This window comes from Chiloscyllium plagiosum, unplaced genomic scaffold, assembly GCF_037043375.1.
Source record: "Chiloscyllium plagiosum isolate Xiang-an unplaced genomic scaffold, Cpla_swu_hap1 HiC_scaffold_31, whole genome shotgun sequence".
Classification (NCBI taxonomy): domain Eukaryota; kingdom Metazoa; phylum Chordata; class Chondrichthyes; order Orectolobiformes; family Hemiscylliidae; genus Chiloscyllium; species Chiloscyllium plagiosum.
In genome coordinates this window covers 66,855,229-66,868,893 of record NW_028270169.1, presented here as the reverse complement: position 1 = coordinate 66,868,893, position 13,665 = coordinate 66,855,229, and the positions used below count along the sequence as shown (strand labels likewise).

The window sequence follows — 13,665 nt, the reverse complement described above, 5'->3', positions numbered from 1 at the left end:
GAGTGGGGGTGGGGGTGGAGAGGTCAGGAAGAAGATTTCAGGTTAAGAAGGTGGTGCTGAGTTCAAGGGTTGGGACTGAGACAAGGTGGGGAGGGGAAATGAGGAAACTAGAGAAATCTGAGTTCACCCCTTGTGGTTGGAGGGTTCCTAGGCGGAAGATGAGGCGCTCTTCCTCCAGCCGTCGTGTTGTTATGGTCTGGCAATGGAGGACTCCAAGGATCTGCATGTCCTTGGCGGAGTGGGAGGGGGAGTTGAAGTGTTGAGCCACGGGGTAGTTGGGTTGGTTGGTCCGGGTGTCCCAGAGTTGTTCTCTGAAACGTTCCGCAATTACGCGGCCTGTTTGCCCAATACAGAGGAGGCCACATCGGGTGCAGCGGATGCAGTAAATGATGTGTGTGGATGTGCAGGTGAATTTGTGGCAGATATGGAATACGGATATGATTCTCCTGCTCCTTGGATGCTGCCTGATCTGCTGCGCTTTTCCAGCAACACATTTTCAGCTCTGATCGCCAGCATCTGCAGTCCTCACTTCCTACTCTATATTTAAGGCAAATAATGACAGGATAAGTAATATGCCATTTAAGACCGTTATAAGGAGGAAATTCTTCCCTCGGAGGGGACTCATTAATACAGGGGCATGGAAGCCTGTTGGCAGGGCAAGATTAAGGAGAATCCCCAGATATTCTTCACGTATATCAAGTGGAACAGAACAACCAGGGAAAATGTAGGGCCTATTAGTGACTTGCCAAGTTGCATTCCAACTCAACTTCATGGTAGAAGGGTGTTTGTGTGACTGGAGCCCAATTTCCCCAGTGGTACCGCAGAGATCAGTGCTGTGTCCCTTATTATTTGTGGTATTCATAAGTAATGTGAATGTGAAGTGGGTAGGGGGAGTGTGATAAGTAAGTTTGTGTTTGACACAAAGATTGGCCGGGTGGTTGGTAGTGAGGAGGAAATCTTATGTTACAGGAAGATGCAGATAGAATGATCAGATGGGTAGATCAATGGCAGATTAAATGTAACCCTGAGAAATATGAGGTGACACACTTTGGAAGAAGGAACCAGACAGGGGAGTACTCAAAGAATGGCATCACACAAGGAAGCTCAGAGCGTGCTTCTTCACACATCCCTGAATGTGACTGGTTATGGTAATTGATGACTTCAGCATGACTGTAGGTAAAGCCTTTATTCATTGACCCAAAGATTATACGAGTTTTATATCGCACTTTGGTAAGGCCAAATTAAATATTGTGTGCAGTTCTGGGAGCCACATTACAGGGAGGATGTGATTGTACTGGATGAGGTGTAGAAGAGATTCACCAGGATGTTCCCTGGAATGGACCATATGAGCTGTGGAGAGAGGCTGGGTAAGCTCAAGCTTTTTATTTTTGAGCAGAGGAAGTTGAGTGGGTAAGTAATTCAGGTTTAAGATTACAAGGGGCATGGACAGGGTGAATAGACAACAGCTGTTCTTTTTAGTGAAAGTTTCAGCTTCCTTACAGTCTGAAACCGGGGAATGGAGAATGGAGAATAGAGAAACATGACACAGCTACTTCACTTTTGCCTTCACAGAAAAAGACATAAAGAAAGCCTTCCCAGCAATAGGAGAAAACCTGAGTCTGATGAGAAAATGGTGTAGAATGAAACTAGTAAATAAACTAATTTGGAGAAATTATTGGAACTGAAAATAATGGGCATAGAAAAAAATCAACACACATTGATGAAATTGGAAACATATTTGAGTAACTGACTGGTAGATTAATTACAGAAAAAACAATAGAGGCACTGAACTTGGATTTTCAGCAAGAATTTTAATAGCGTCCAAAGCCTCGTGTGCAAAGTAAAAGCACATGGGATAGGGGGTAATGTATGAACATGGTGTTAAAATAAGAGTGTTGAAAGGAAACAATGAGTCCGAATAAATGGATGGTTTTCAGTTTGGAAGGCGCATGAGGCACCGCAATGATTGGTGCTGGGGCACCAGATATTCACGATATATCTCAAACATCTCGTTGAGGGAATCAAATGCAAAGTTTCTAAGTCTGTTGACGGAACTAGGATTTTGAAAAGTGAGGAGGACGTTAAAAAAACTTGAAGGTGATTGAAACAAATGGAGTGAATGAGTAAATATGTATTAGAGGAAGAGCAGTGTGGATAGATGTGATATTGTCTACTTTGTTGGGAAACATTAAAATACCAACCAACCATTGGAAAAGGGAATGGTTGAGAAATGTCAATCTATGAAGGGAACTGCACTTTTCTTCTGTTATTGTTTGGACGGACCTCTGAGTTCCATGCAGGGCAGTGAGTTCTGAAGACAGAAGCCAATACTGGGAATACATTGGCACACAGACCAGTTTACACAGACCCAGCAAGTGGGGAGCTGTAACATTGAACAGGATCTGGGATCTCCCTTTACACCAGTCACTGAAAGCAAGATTGCAGGAGCAGAAAGCAGTCAGGAAGATAAATGGGGAAATGACCCTCATTTCAGGGCGACTTGAGTCCAGGAGTAAGGTTGTCTCAGTGCAGCTGTACAGGCCCTTGGTGAGACCTCAACTCGAACATTGTGCAGTATTGTGTGCAGTTTTGGTCTCCGTACCTAATAAATGACAAACCTGACATTGAGGGAATGCAGCGAAGGATGAACAGACTGATCTTTGGGAAGACAGACTTTTGTGGAGCAGAGTTTGGGGCAACTGAGCTTGAATTGCATGGGGTTTAGGAAAATATGTGGAAATCTCAATGAGATATATAAACACTGACAGGGTTAGATAGATTGGAAGCAGTGAGGATAATTCCCCTAGCTGGGAAGTCTAAATCAAGGGGTCACAGTATTAGGTACAGACAGGTCACGTTGCATTTTGATAAGAATAAATGTCTGCATTCAGAGACTGGTGAACCTGGGAATTCTTTCTCACAAAAGGCTGTGGAAGACAAGGCACTAAAGACAAAGAAAGGTGTCTAGACACCGAAACGACGGGGGAGAGAGCAGGAGTATGGTGTAGAAATCAAGGGTCAGCCATCATTATATTGAATTAGCTAGCAAACTCGACAGACCAAAGGGACTACCGCAGTTCCTATTTTATAGCTTCACAAGGTTAATCACATTAAGGGATGTGTACAGTGTGTGGGGAAAGTGCATTGAGGAGATGTTCAGACATTAACTAGAATGGGGCAGGCTGAATGTGCTGTGTGGCCTATTCCATTCCCGATGTTTCTATGTGGTCTGTGGGAAAGCTCTGTAAATGTTGTCACAAGTTCGCAGATGTTAGGAAGGAAGTCTCTGCAGAGTCAACAGGACTGTGTTTCCTGTTCCCTTCTCCATACTGAGGCTGAGTTTTGGTGTTCTATCCCGTTTTATCCTTTAAGACCTCTGAGCAGTTTGATACGATAGAGTGTCTTGCTTGGCCGATTCAGAGACCATTGAAGAGTTTATCACATATCTGTGTGTCTGGAGTCACTTTTAGGCCAGACCAGGAAAGCACGGGAGATTCACTTCCTGAAAAGCAAGTGCTGTTTGGAAAAGCAAATTGGTGTTTAAAATCGACTTTGATTCAAGGTCACTGTTACTGACACCAAATTTGAGATCTCGATATTTTATTAATTGTTTTTAACTTCCACCAGCTGCCAGAGCATTTGCCCGGTATGGATTACTAATCCAGTGACTTTTCCACAACAGCACCATCTCCACATGGGGAACCTATCGGAAACCACACTGAGCAAGTTATGTCTGTGCTGCTTGACAGCTCTGTCAAAAAGAATTCTCAATTTGACTATCGGGATGAGACTGAGGGAGTTGTAATTGGTCAGATTGTAATTGATTCCTGAAGAAGGGCCTGTGCCCGAAACGTCGAATCTCCTGTTCCCTGGATGCTGCCTGACCTGCTGTGCTGTTCCAGCAATAAAGTTTCAACACAGATTGTAATTATTCCCCGCTTAGAAACTGGACATAGCTGAGTAATTTTCCACATTGTCAGGGAGATGTCAGAGTTGGAGCTGGAATGAAACAGCTTCCCCAGGGACACAGCTTGTTGTGCAGCACAAGTCTTCAGTCCAGTTGCAGGAATGGGATCAGGGCCCATTGACTTTGCCGTATCTTCTGTGTTCAGCTGTTTCTTCATGTCAGCGAATGCGATTGGTTGAATGCTGGCATCTGTGATTCTGTGGGCATCATGATGACGGTGAGTTGAATCATCGACTCAGCACTCCTGGCTGAGGATGGTACAGATACTATTTCCTTGTTTTTTACACTGATGTGCAGAGCTGATCTAATGATAGAATGGGAATAATCGTGAAGTCCTCTCCACCAGTTAGTTGTTTAATCGTCTATCACGATTTTTGGCCGGATGTGGCAGGCTGCAGAGTTTGATCTGGGTGTATTGACCTTGTGACAATTTCTCACTCTCTATTAGGTTTGGTTTCTTTTGATTTGATGGGATTTATTGTCGCATGTATCTAAGTAGAGTGAAACTCTTTGTTTATACGCAGTTCTGGCAGATCCTAGTGAGAGTTGGAGCTGCCTTTTTTTAGGGACATGGAGTGGCCGAAATTTAAAAGTCTACTTCAGCTGTCTGCTTTTGAAGAGCCACAAAATAGCCAGAAATTAAAATAGATTGCTTCGGCATTAGTGAAAAAGGGCCTTTGAAAAGTGAATTATTCCACAGCAAAACAAAGGATAATCTGATTCGCAAGATTCTGAAATACTGTGATAAAGAAAGTTGTTTTTTAAAAAAAAGATTTGTAACAGAGCACAGATGAAATAATGAAATTGTAGGACAAAAACTTTGAAGAATCACTACAAAAGGTAACTTAGTCTGATCTCAGTAAGGATTTTTTTAATCCACAAAAACAGCAATTCAAGTTATCTTTCAGAAGCTAGCTGCGCCTTTGAAACTATTTACAATAGTAATAAGTTCTAGTTAAATATTTGGTAAATAATCATGGACACAGATTTCCACGTAATTATAAATCCTTAAAGAGATGCCTGGCATGTCTTGTCTAATTCACTAAGAAAAAGGTTAACAGTAGAAATAATAATAATAATATTACGAATTTTGTAACAGAATCAACTTTTTAATGTAAAATGTGATCACGGAATTTGATAAGAGATAGCCTGCCCATTGCAGAATAGAATTTATGCAATCCTACAAGATAAACAATGAGGGTTATGACTGAAAAGAGCACAGCCCCGAATTTTGGAATGCATTATAGAAAGATCCCACGGACTAGAAATAACAACAATCGTTAAACATCCGTTACAAATAAGAAGCTCCGGCTGTCCATGCGAGTGGCCATCATTGATCAGTTGTTTTACAAGATTGGTGCTGCAGAAGGGGAGTGCAGGGGACACTGACAAGGTTGTGTAGGATCATTGCAACACAGAACTATAAAAATATTGTCTTTTTTACCGTAAAATCGAAGTGTGTCATTGATTTGCCTTCTGATCTGAGCTAAAGATTAAGGAAACGATTATCTTCTCATGTCAAAGCCAAATTTGAGGAAGATCCTTTGGTATTCTCCCAGCATTAACCAGGTTTTGCTTGAATTAAAGTCCATTCCATGCCAGTGCCCTGTCTGCCTCCAGAGTCTTTGTCCCGAGCTGGGGAATCTCGCTCCTACAATAAGCAAGGACATACAGATCATAGGGTAAAGGAAAAACGTAGACTGAGGCATACAGGCTACACCAGAAAGGGCATGCTATAGGCAACATCAATGTGAGCAAGATCAGCATTATTTGAAGTTAGAGAGTCCATTCCTCAGTTTACTAATGGCTGGGAAGATACTGTTCATGAGTCGCAGATTTGTGTGTTTAAGCTTCTGTATTGTCTGCATGGTGGAAGAGATTGTAGGAGATCCAGGTTTCGATGGGTCTTTGATAATGTTGTCAGACTTTCCGCGGCAGTGAGCTGTGTAAATGGAGACAATGGATGGGACACTGGTTTCTGTGATGGCATGGGCTGTGCACACAACCTTCTGTCATTTCTCTTACTGTCCTAGATGTTGAAAGAGAGGTTGGCCTCAGTGCAGCACATCACCAAGTCCTCTATTTCCGTTCTGTATTTTGACTTGCCTCATTACATACCTGTCCTACTATGATGGTGTCATCAGTGAACATGTAGATGGCATTCGTTCAAAATTTGGCAATACAGTCATGCGTGTACAGGGAGTATAGTAGGGGGCTGAGGACACATCATTTGGGATTTCAGTGTTGAATGTTATCATGGAAGAGCCGCACTTACCTATTTTTACTGATTGTGCATCATAAGTCAGAAAGCTGAGGATCGAATTTCAGAGGGCGGAGCCAAGACTAAGTTCAGGGTGTTTTGTGATCAGTCTGAAGGGAATAATGGTGTTGCAGATGAACCTATACTCAATGAGCAGGAATCTGACGTGGGTGTCCTTGTTGTCCAGATTTTCCAGGGATATGGCACCCGCTATGGACACATTCCACTGGTAGGAAAATTGTATGGGATCGAGGCAGGCTGGAGACTGGAACTGATGTGGGCCATGACTAGCCTCTCGAAGCACTTCATGCCCCTCTCGGTCTCCTGCGCTCTAAAGAGAAATGTCTCAGCTTATCCAACCTTTGCCTATGACTCAAACCCTTGAGTCCTGGCAACATCCTTCTAAAGTTCCAAATAATGCCATCCTTCCCATGGCAAGGCGACCAAAACTGAACACAATGTTGAACTTGGAACTATTTGCAACTGTAAGTTTTATTATGCTGCCAATTATTATGCTGCTGTGATATTATTTTATTATTTGTGTTATTCTGAAATCTTATTATTCACTAAATCCTCTGATGGCAATCACCTCAGGTGAACGTCCTCCTGACTGCTTGAATTGGAATCAATCTATTTTGTTTGGGCAGATATTTTGAGGCCGCTGCATATCAGAGAACAGGAAGAGATGATGGATGTTTGTGCAGTGTCTATCCTTTACTGGACCAGCATGTATCTCCAGTCACCTAAAACTTTTATTGTGGGTCAGAGTACCTCAGAATTGTTACATCACAGAAGGAAGCTATTCAGCCCATTGTAGGTCCATGAAGATAGAACATTGCAGCTCAGTACCTGCAACATCCTTCAGCACTGCCCATAGCTCCACCGACCTTACTGCGAACCTAAATTCAAAAAGACAAACAACAGTCGCCTCAAAAAAGATTTTTACAGTATACCACTAGCGACTGAACTCGAGGATGAACATTCCCCATCAACTACCACCCTCTGTCTTCTTTCAGCTAGCCAATTGCGGATCTAAACCGCTAAATCACCGTCAATTCCAAGTCGCCGTATTTTCTGGGAGAAAATAAGGACTGCAGATGTTTGAGATCAAAGTCGAAAGTGTGGTGCTGGAAAAGCACAGTAGTTTAGGAGCATCCAAGGAGCTAGGAGAAAGTGAAGAATGCAGATGCTGTAGACCAGAACACTGATTCATGATGAAGGGCTTACAAGCGAATCAACTCTCCTACTCCTTGGAAGCTGCCTCATCTGTTTTGCTTTTCCAACACGACATCCTCCATATTTTCTGCAATAGCCTAACATGGGGGACTTATCAAACGTTGTACTGAAATCCATATACCCCACTTTAAACTCATCCACCTGTTTGGTCACCTTCTCACTGAACTCAGTAAGCTTTATGAGGCACGACATACCCTTCACAAAACCTTGTTGACTATCCCCAATCAAATGATTTTTTTATAGATGATTATAAATCCTATCTCTTATAATCCTTTCCAACACTTTACCCATAACCAAAGTAAGCCTGGTATATAATTACCAGGGTTGTCTCTTCTCCATTTCTGAACAAAGGGAGAACATTTGCTATCACCCAGTGTTCTGGCACTGTTCCTGTAGACAATGGCGATGTAAAATTTGGAAACAATGGTTATGTAACCTCCTCCCTAACTTCTCAGAGAATCCTAGGTTAAATCCTATTTGGCCAACGGGACTTACCTATTTTCACACTCTCCAGAATTGCTAACACCTCCACCTTACGAACCTCAATCCAATCTAGTCTAATAGCCTGTACTCCATATAGGCCTCGACAGCATTGTATTTCCATTGTGAATACTGATTTAAGTATTTATTTAGCGCCTGTCCTATCTCCTTGGACTACACACACAACTTCACAATACTGTCCTTGATTGGCCCAAATCTTAATTTGGTCATTCTTTTATTCATGACATTCTGATAGAAAGCTTGAGGTTTTTCCTGGATCCTACTTGTCAAAGACTTCTCTTGCTTTCTCTTGGTTATTCTTAGCTCTTTCTTTAAGTCATTCCAGGATAACTTGTAACTCTCAAGCATCCGAACTGAGCCTTCACGTTTCATCTCTACATAGGCCTCCTTCTTCCTCTTGACAAGAGTTTCAACTTCTTCAGTAAACCACAGCAGCCTCACTAGACCACTTCCTCCTTTCCTGGCATGTATAACCTTATCAAAGACACACAATTGCTATTGTTTGAAAAAGCTCCACATTTGAATTGCGCCCATACACTGCAGTTTCCTTCCCCATCCTATGTATCCTAAAACCTTTCCTAATCGCATCATAATTGCCTTTCTCCCAGCTATAACTCATGCCCTGTGGTATACACAGCGCAGCAGGTCAGGCAGCATCCAAGGAGCTGGAGAATCGACGGAATGTTAGCCATTCCTGAAGAAGGGCTTATGCCCGAAACGTCGATTCTCCTGCTCCTTGGATGCTGCCTGACCTGTGGTCACTATCAGCCAAGTGTTCACCTACCTCCAAATCTAATACCTGGTCTGGTTCATTACCCAGTACCAAATCCAATTTGGCCTTGTCCCCTGTTGTGTCAGGAAACCATTCTGCACACATTGGACAAAAACTGCCCCATATAAAGTAATTGAACTGTAGCGTTTCCAGTCAATATTTGGAAAGTTAAAGTCCTCCATAACATCTATTCTGTTATTTTTGCTCCTATCCAGTATCATATTTGTAATCCTTTCCTCTACATCTCTGGAAATTTTCAGAGTGCTATAGAGAACTGCTAACAGGGTGACCTCTCCTTTCCTGTTTCTAACCTCTTCCCACACTACCTCAGTAGAAGAGTCCTTATCAAACATCCTTTCTGCCAACGTAATACTGTCTTTGATTAGTAATGTCACCACCTCCCCCCACACACACTTTTAGTACCTTCCTTGTTCTTAATGAAGCATGTAAACCCCGGACCCTGCAACGATCATGTCCCTGCTCTATCCATTTCTCCAAAATGGCCACAACATCAAGCTGTACAACTGCACAATTTGGAAACAGGGATTGATTGGAGAGATGTTAAACGAGGTGTTGGATAGATCAGAAGACAGCTTGAGGGAAGATAGATAAGAACAGACAGAAAATGGAAGTTTTATTTAGAAATTCTCACAGACTGCAAGACCTTTATCTAGTGTCATACCCTGTGAGCACTGTGCGGATACAGGCTGTGGTCCCAGAGCATTTATCTTCAATAATATCACAGTGCTGAGTTGCTGACAGTTAAACAGAGTCCAAAAGGCCAAGTGATTTTTTTACAGTGAGAAGGTGGTTTAATTTAAATAGACTGGGTGAACAACAGCAGGAACTGACAATCCTGCTCGATACTGCGCCAGAGAACCTCAATGAGGTGAATCACTGACAGGGGGAAAATCAGCATCTCAGCTGTTGGCCAAATAATGATTGAGAAAGATTGCACTTTCGTGGTTTTGTAATACACATTGCAATTTATGTAGCTCAATACCATGAGTGTATCTTATCTCTTTGTACTTTCCATAGTTTAGTATGAACAGAAAATCATTTTGTCCTGTATTTGGTGTTCAATAAACAGATTTTACTCCTCATTCCTCACTTTAAATGTATCCTGGAATCTGTTTTTCATATGAGTTATAAAGAGTAACATTCCAATACTGATGACTGGGGAATATTATTACTCCTCCCTCCAGTCTGAACTGCAATATCCCCCAATTCTCTCTGTTTCCTGTCTCCTCCACAATGCCATAATCATACTGTAATTGATGTCCAGTAAATGACACTTCATCACAGTTCACTACCATCGATGACATCAATAGCACAGGCCTCATCTGCCTCTCGCTGAACCTGGAATAATAATCTGAATTGCACCTGTCATGTTCAATTCTCTGTTAACATATCCATGCCATTTGTCTGTTATAACCCCACGTTTCTGAGACACACATTCCCCTCAGATCATGATCTATAAAAATTGTCTCAATGTTTTATTGAAATTATAATGTTTGATCACTAGTTCCAGGATGTATGTTTCCATTTATAAACAGAGACTCATGTTTACTGTCTGATCAAGTTACGGCATAACTCCTGCATCCAAGGCAGACTGAATAGTTACACTCAATTGATCTCCCAGGCCTCAAGATTTGTTCCATCAGTCACCCTCACATATCCCATCCAGAATGTGACAGTTTGAATCATTGTTTTGAATTTTAATTAAACAATATTGAATTGACAGGCGTTGGCTGGAGCTATTTGTTCAGTTACTGTGATTGATGTCAGTCTCCGTGGATCGTAAATGTGTCACTGGAGGGTTTGCCTCTTCAATTAATTAAGGACTTGGTTCAATGTGTTATCGCAGTATGGGCGGGAGCATCATCGACTGGACTAACAGGGATCAGCAGCTCGAGAGACAGGGGGAGGAGAGATCAGAATCTGAGAACATTAGACTGGAATATTACAATAACTGTCAGGAATTTATCCTTGGGTCTTTAATACCTTTCTCAGCCTTGGATATCATTAGCATCACGGATCGAGGATGTCCTTTGGATTATTCAAGGTGGTTACTATCCCATCCTCGCTTGTGGATGGTGTTCCTGGTAAGTCATTCCACCTGACCATTAAACTGAATTGCTGTCCATATTCAAATTTTAGAATTTGGAAGTCATCATTTTCAGATCCAGTCAAAAATTTTATTCCTTACTGATTATAACTAGCAAATTACTATTCACAACTTACTCAACAATACGCAAGGAGAAACCAGACTGTTCTTAAACTCCATGATCATTTTTCTCCATTCATATTTACATTATTACATATTCTCCTCACTTACCAATCCTGCCCAGGACCAATATCAGGATATTTCAGTCACCTTCCTAGCCTCAGTGCAACTGCTGAATAGTCCATCGTTTGTGCCTTTGGTAAATCCAGATATAACCGTTTCAAAAGCCTTCTAACTGTGAGATGGGTAATTTGTTCTCTCCACAGATTCTGTCAGATGGACAGACAGTGCATGGTGGTCAAGTCATTGACTCATCACCAAGAGGCACGGAATAATAATCTTTTGGTGCCTCATGAAGGAAGTTGATGGAATGCAAATGAAATCATCACCACTTGTTTTAAACAGAAGCCTATCTGTTTGCCTCATGTCCTGTAGAGAAGTCGATAGGTCATCCTTCCCTGGTCAGGTCTCTGTGTGACTGCAGTGTGTTTTCCTCTGTACTGTCCTGTGGAACAGCTGAACTAGCTACTAAGTTCAGGACCAGCATAACATACTGGTCTGACCGGGGCTGTACACATCCCGTGAGGGCAGAACAAAATAAAAGATCGCTCCCTTCCTCTGCCTGATTTCCATGTTCCGGCATGTCATTTCCATTCAGGTAGGTGACCATTCCCTGTTTCGAGTGAATTCTTTCTAATTGAGTATCCCTCCAAGAGTGATATTCATCTCCATCGTCACCGCTGGTGATGACGTTATTGATGCTGATGTACAGATGTAAGGATCTTCTAAATTCCACATCATTCGCAGTGTAGAGAGAAGGAATGGCTTCTTACAGCACAGGAAAGAAGCTGAGACAGCTAAATGTGTGAACAGAATTATTGTGATCAACCCTGAGAGTGTTGCTGAGATAGTATTTGGTGTATTGTGGACAGATCTTCTCTCCTTGATAAGGAATAATCCTCTTGGCAGAAAGAGTATAAAGGAGTTTCACCAGACTAATTGTTGGGATGATTGTACCATCTATAGCGCTTTGAGGGAATAGGCGGTGACTGCATTGAACCTTAAGGGGATGGACAGTCACTCATTCTATTCCAAACAGACACTGATACGGTGATAAGTTCCATGGCTTGTTTGTTACATGGTTTACATGATTCTCGATAGTTTAAAAGCCTCTGAGAACATTCCTCTCACCCCACGCCACTCCCCATTTCGAGTGAGAGAGAGAGAGAGGGGGCCAGTCTTTGACTAAACTCTCCCCCCATTAACACACTACATTTGGTGTGTGATCCTGCATAGAACTTCACGTTATGCATAATCCCGACATCAGCCACAGTTCCTTCATACTAAAACAGTTAACTATTCCCACCAGCTTCCGACCTCCATGGACAACATGGGTCTGTCTCCTCGGAGATGCAAGATGCCCCTTTGAGATTTGGTACAAAACATTTGGCTTCCTTCCTCACTGCCGGCAAAACAGGTTACAGTATCATGTGTCTCACAGGCAATGGAGTCACGAGGAACATTGTGAGTGCATTCTCTGCTCCATTGGCTTTTCAGGTTGGAGCATCAATGACACCCTCCTGTTCCTATGTAAGTCTCTCGAGGGGCTGAATGGCCTCATCCTGGTCCCATAGAACAGGTTCAAGGATCTGATTGGGCTCTGCCTGTTCCTGTTTAACAGCTCATGTACTGACCAGACCCCTCCTCTTCCTGCGGAGCAGGCAGAATGATTGAATGGGCTGTCACTATTCTTGTTAAATTATTTCGATGGGCTGAATGACTTCCACATATCCGTGTGCAGCCAGCTTGAAGTCCTGAATGAGCCCATTACATGAATGTTAACGACACTTTAACAGCACAAGCCTGAATGCTGTCTAGGTCTTTCTGTAGATAGACAGAGAGACTGGTTCAGGAGCTGAGGGGTGACAAAATGTTCTGAATATTTTGTGATCTTCAGTGGTCACCCCGCTTCTGATTTCATGATGGATGGCGGGCGCCAGGGGTGCGTCGACGTTGACAAAGGAGCTGACGATGTTTGTGCTGAAGAAGTTAACCTGAGGATCTCCTGAATAAATGTCCTGGGGCTGAGAAGATTGGCAGCCACCGCCCACAAACATCTTCCTTTGTGCTCTGAAAGATCGCAACTAATGGGGAAAGTACACCTGATTCCCATTAAGTTCAAATAAGTAGGTGGTCCCGATGACATCCTCAGTCAAATTCTGCCTTGGTATCAAGGCCATTCACTCTTTCCTGAGCCCCTGTGTTCACCTCTTGTTGATATCAATAGGTGACGGTGTATGTGTGGGGAGTCTTTTACTCTCGCAGAGGGGTATCAATGTCTGAAATTATCTGGGCTGGAGAGTTAAGGGAGCTTAATCACTGAAAGTATTTAAAGAGGAGGTAAATGTATTTTCCTCAGATGAGCTGGCGGGGGTGATGAATTGGGTATTAAAGACGAGTTAATGCTAACAGTAGATCAGCCATGATCGTATGCAATGGCTTGACCGTCCGAATTACCTGATCCTGTTCCTTATGGTCCTATTTTCTGTAATTACAAAGTTAATGGTTGTAATGTTCTGAGACGTTCTGTTATTGAATGCTGCAATCAGCAAGAGCAAAGCACTTTTGAATCATCTCTGGGTGAGGTTGGGGGGCTTTATTCACAACGAATCTTGGTCTAGACAATTACCAACAAATGAAGT

At 42.6% G+C, this 13,665-nt stretch overlaps 1 long non-coding RNA gene across 1 annotated transcript in view; it reads right to left on the bottom strand.

Annotated features, from left to right (window-relative positions):
- Positions 1 to 5,082: 5,082 nt before the first annotated feature.
- Positions 5,083 to 13,665, bottom strand: part of LOC148141965 (uncharacterized) — a 40,512-nt gene continuing 31,929 nt past the window's right edge. The window contains exon 3 of the long non-coding RNA XR_015752259.1: positions 5,083 to 5,618. This is a non-coding gene — a long non-coding RNA (uncharacterized LOC148141965). The remainder of the gene's footprint in view (positions 5,619 to 13,665) is intronic.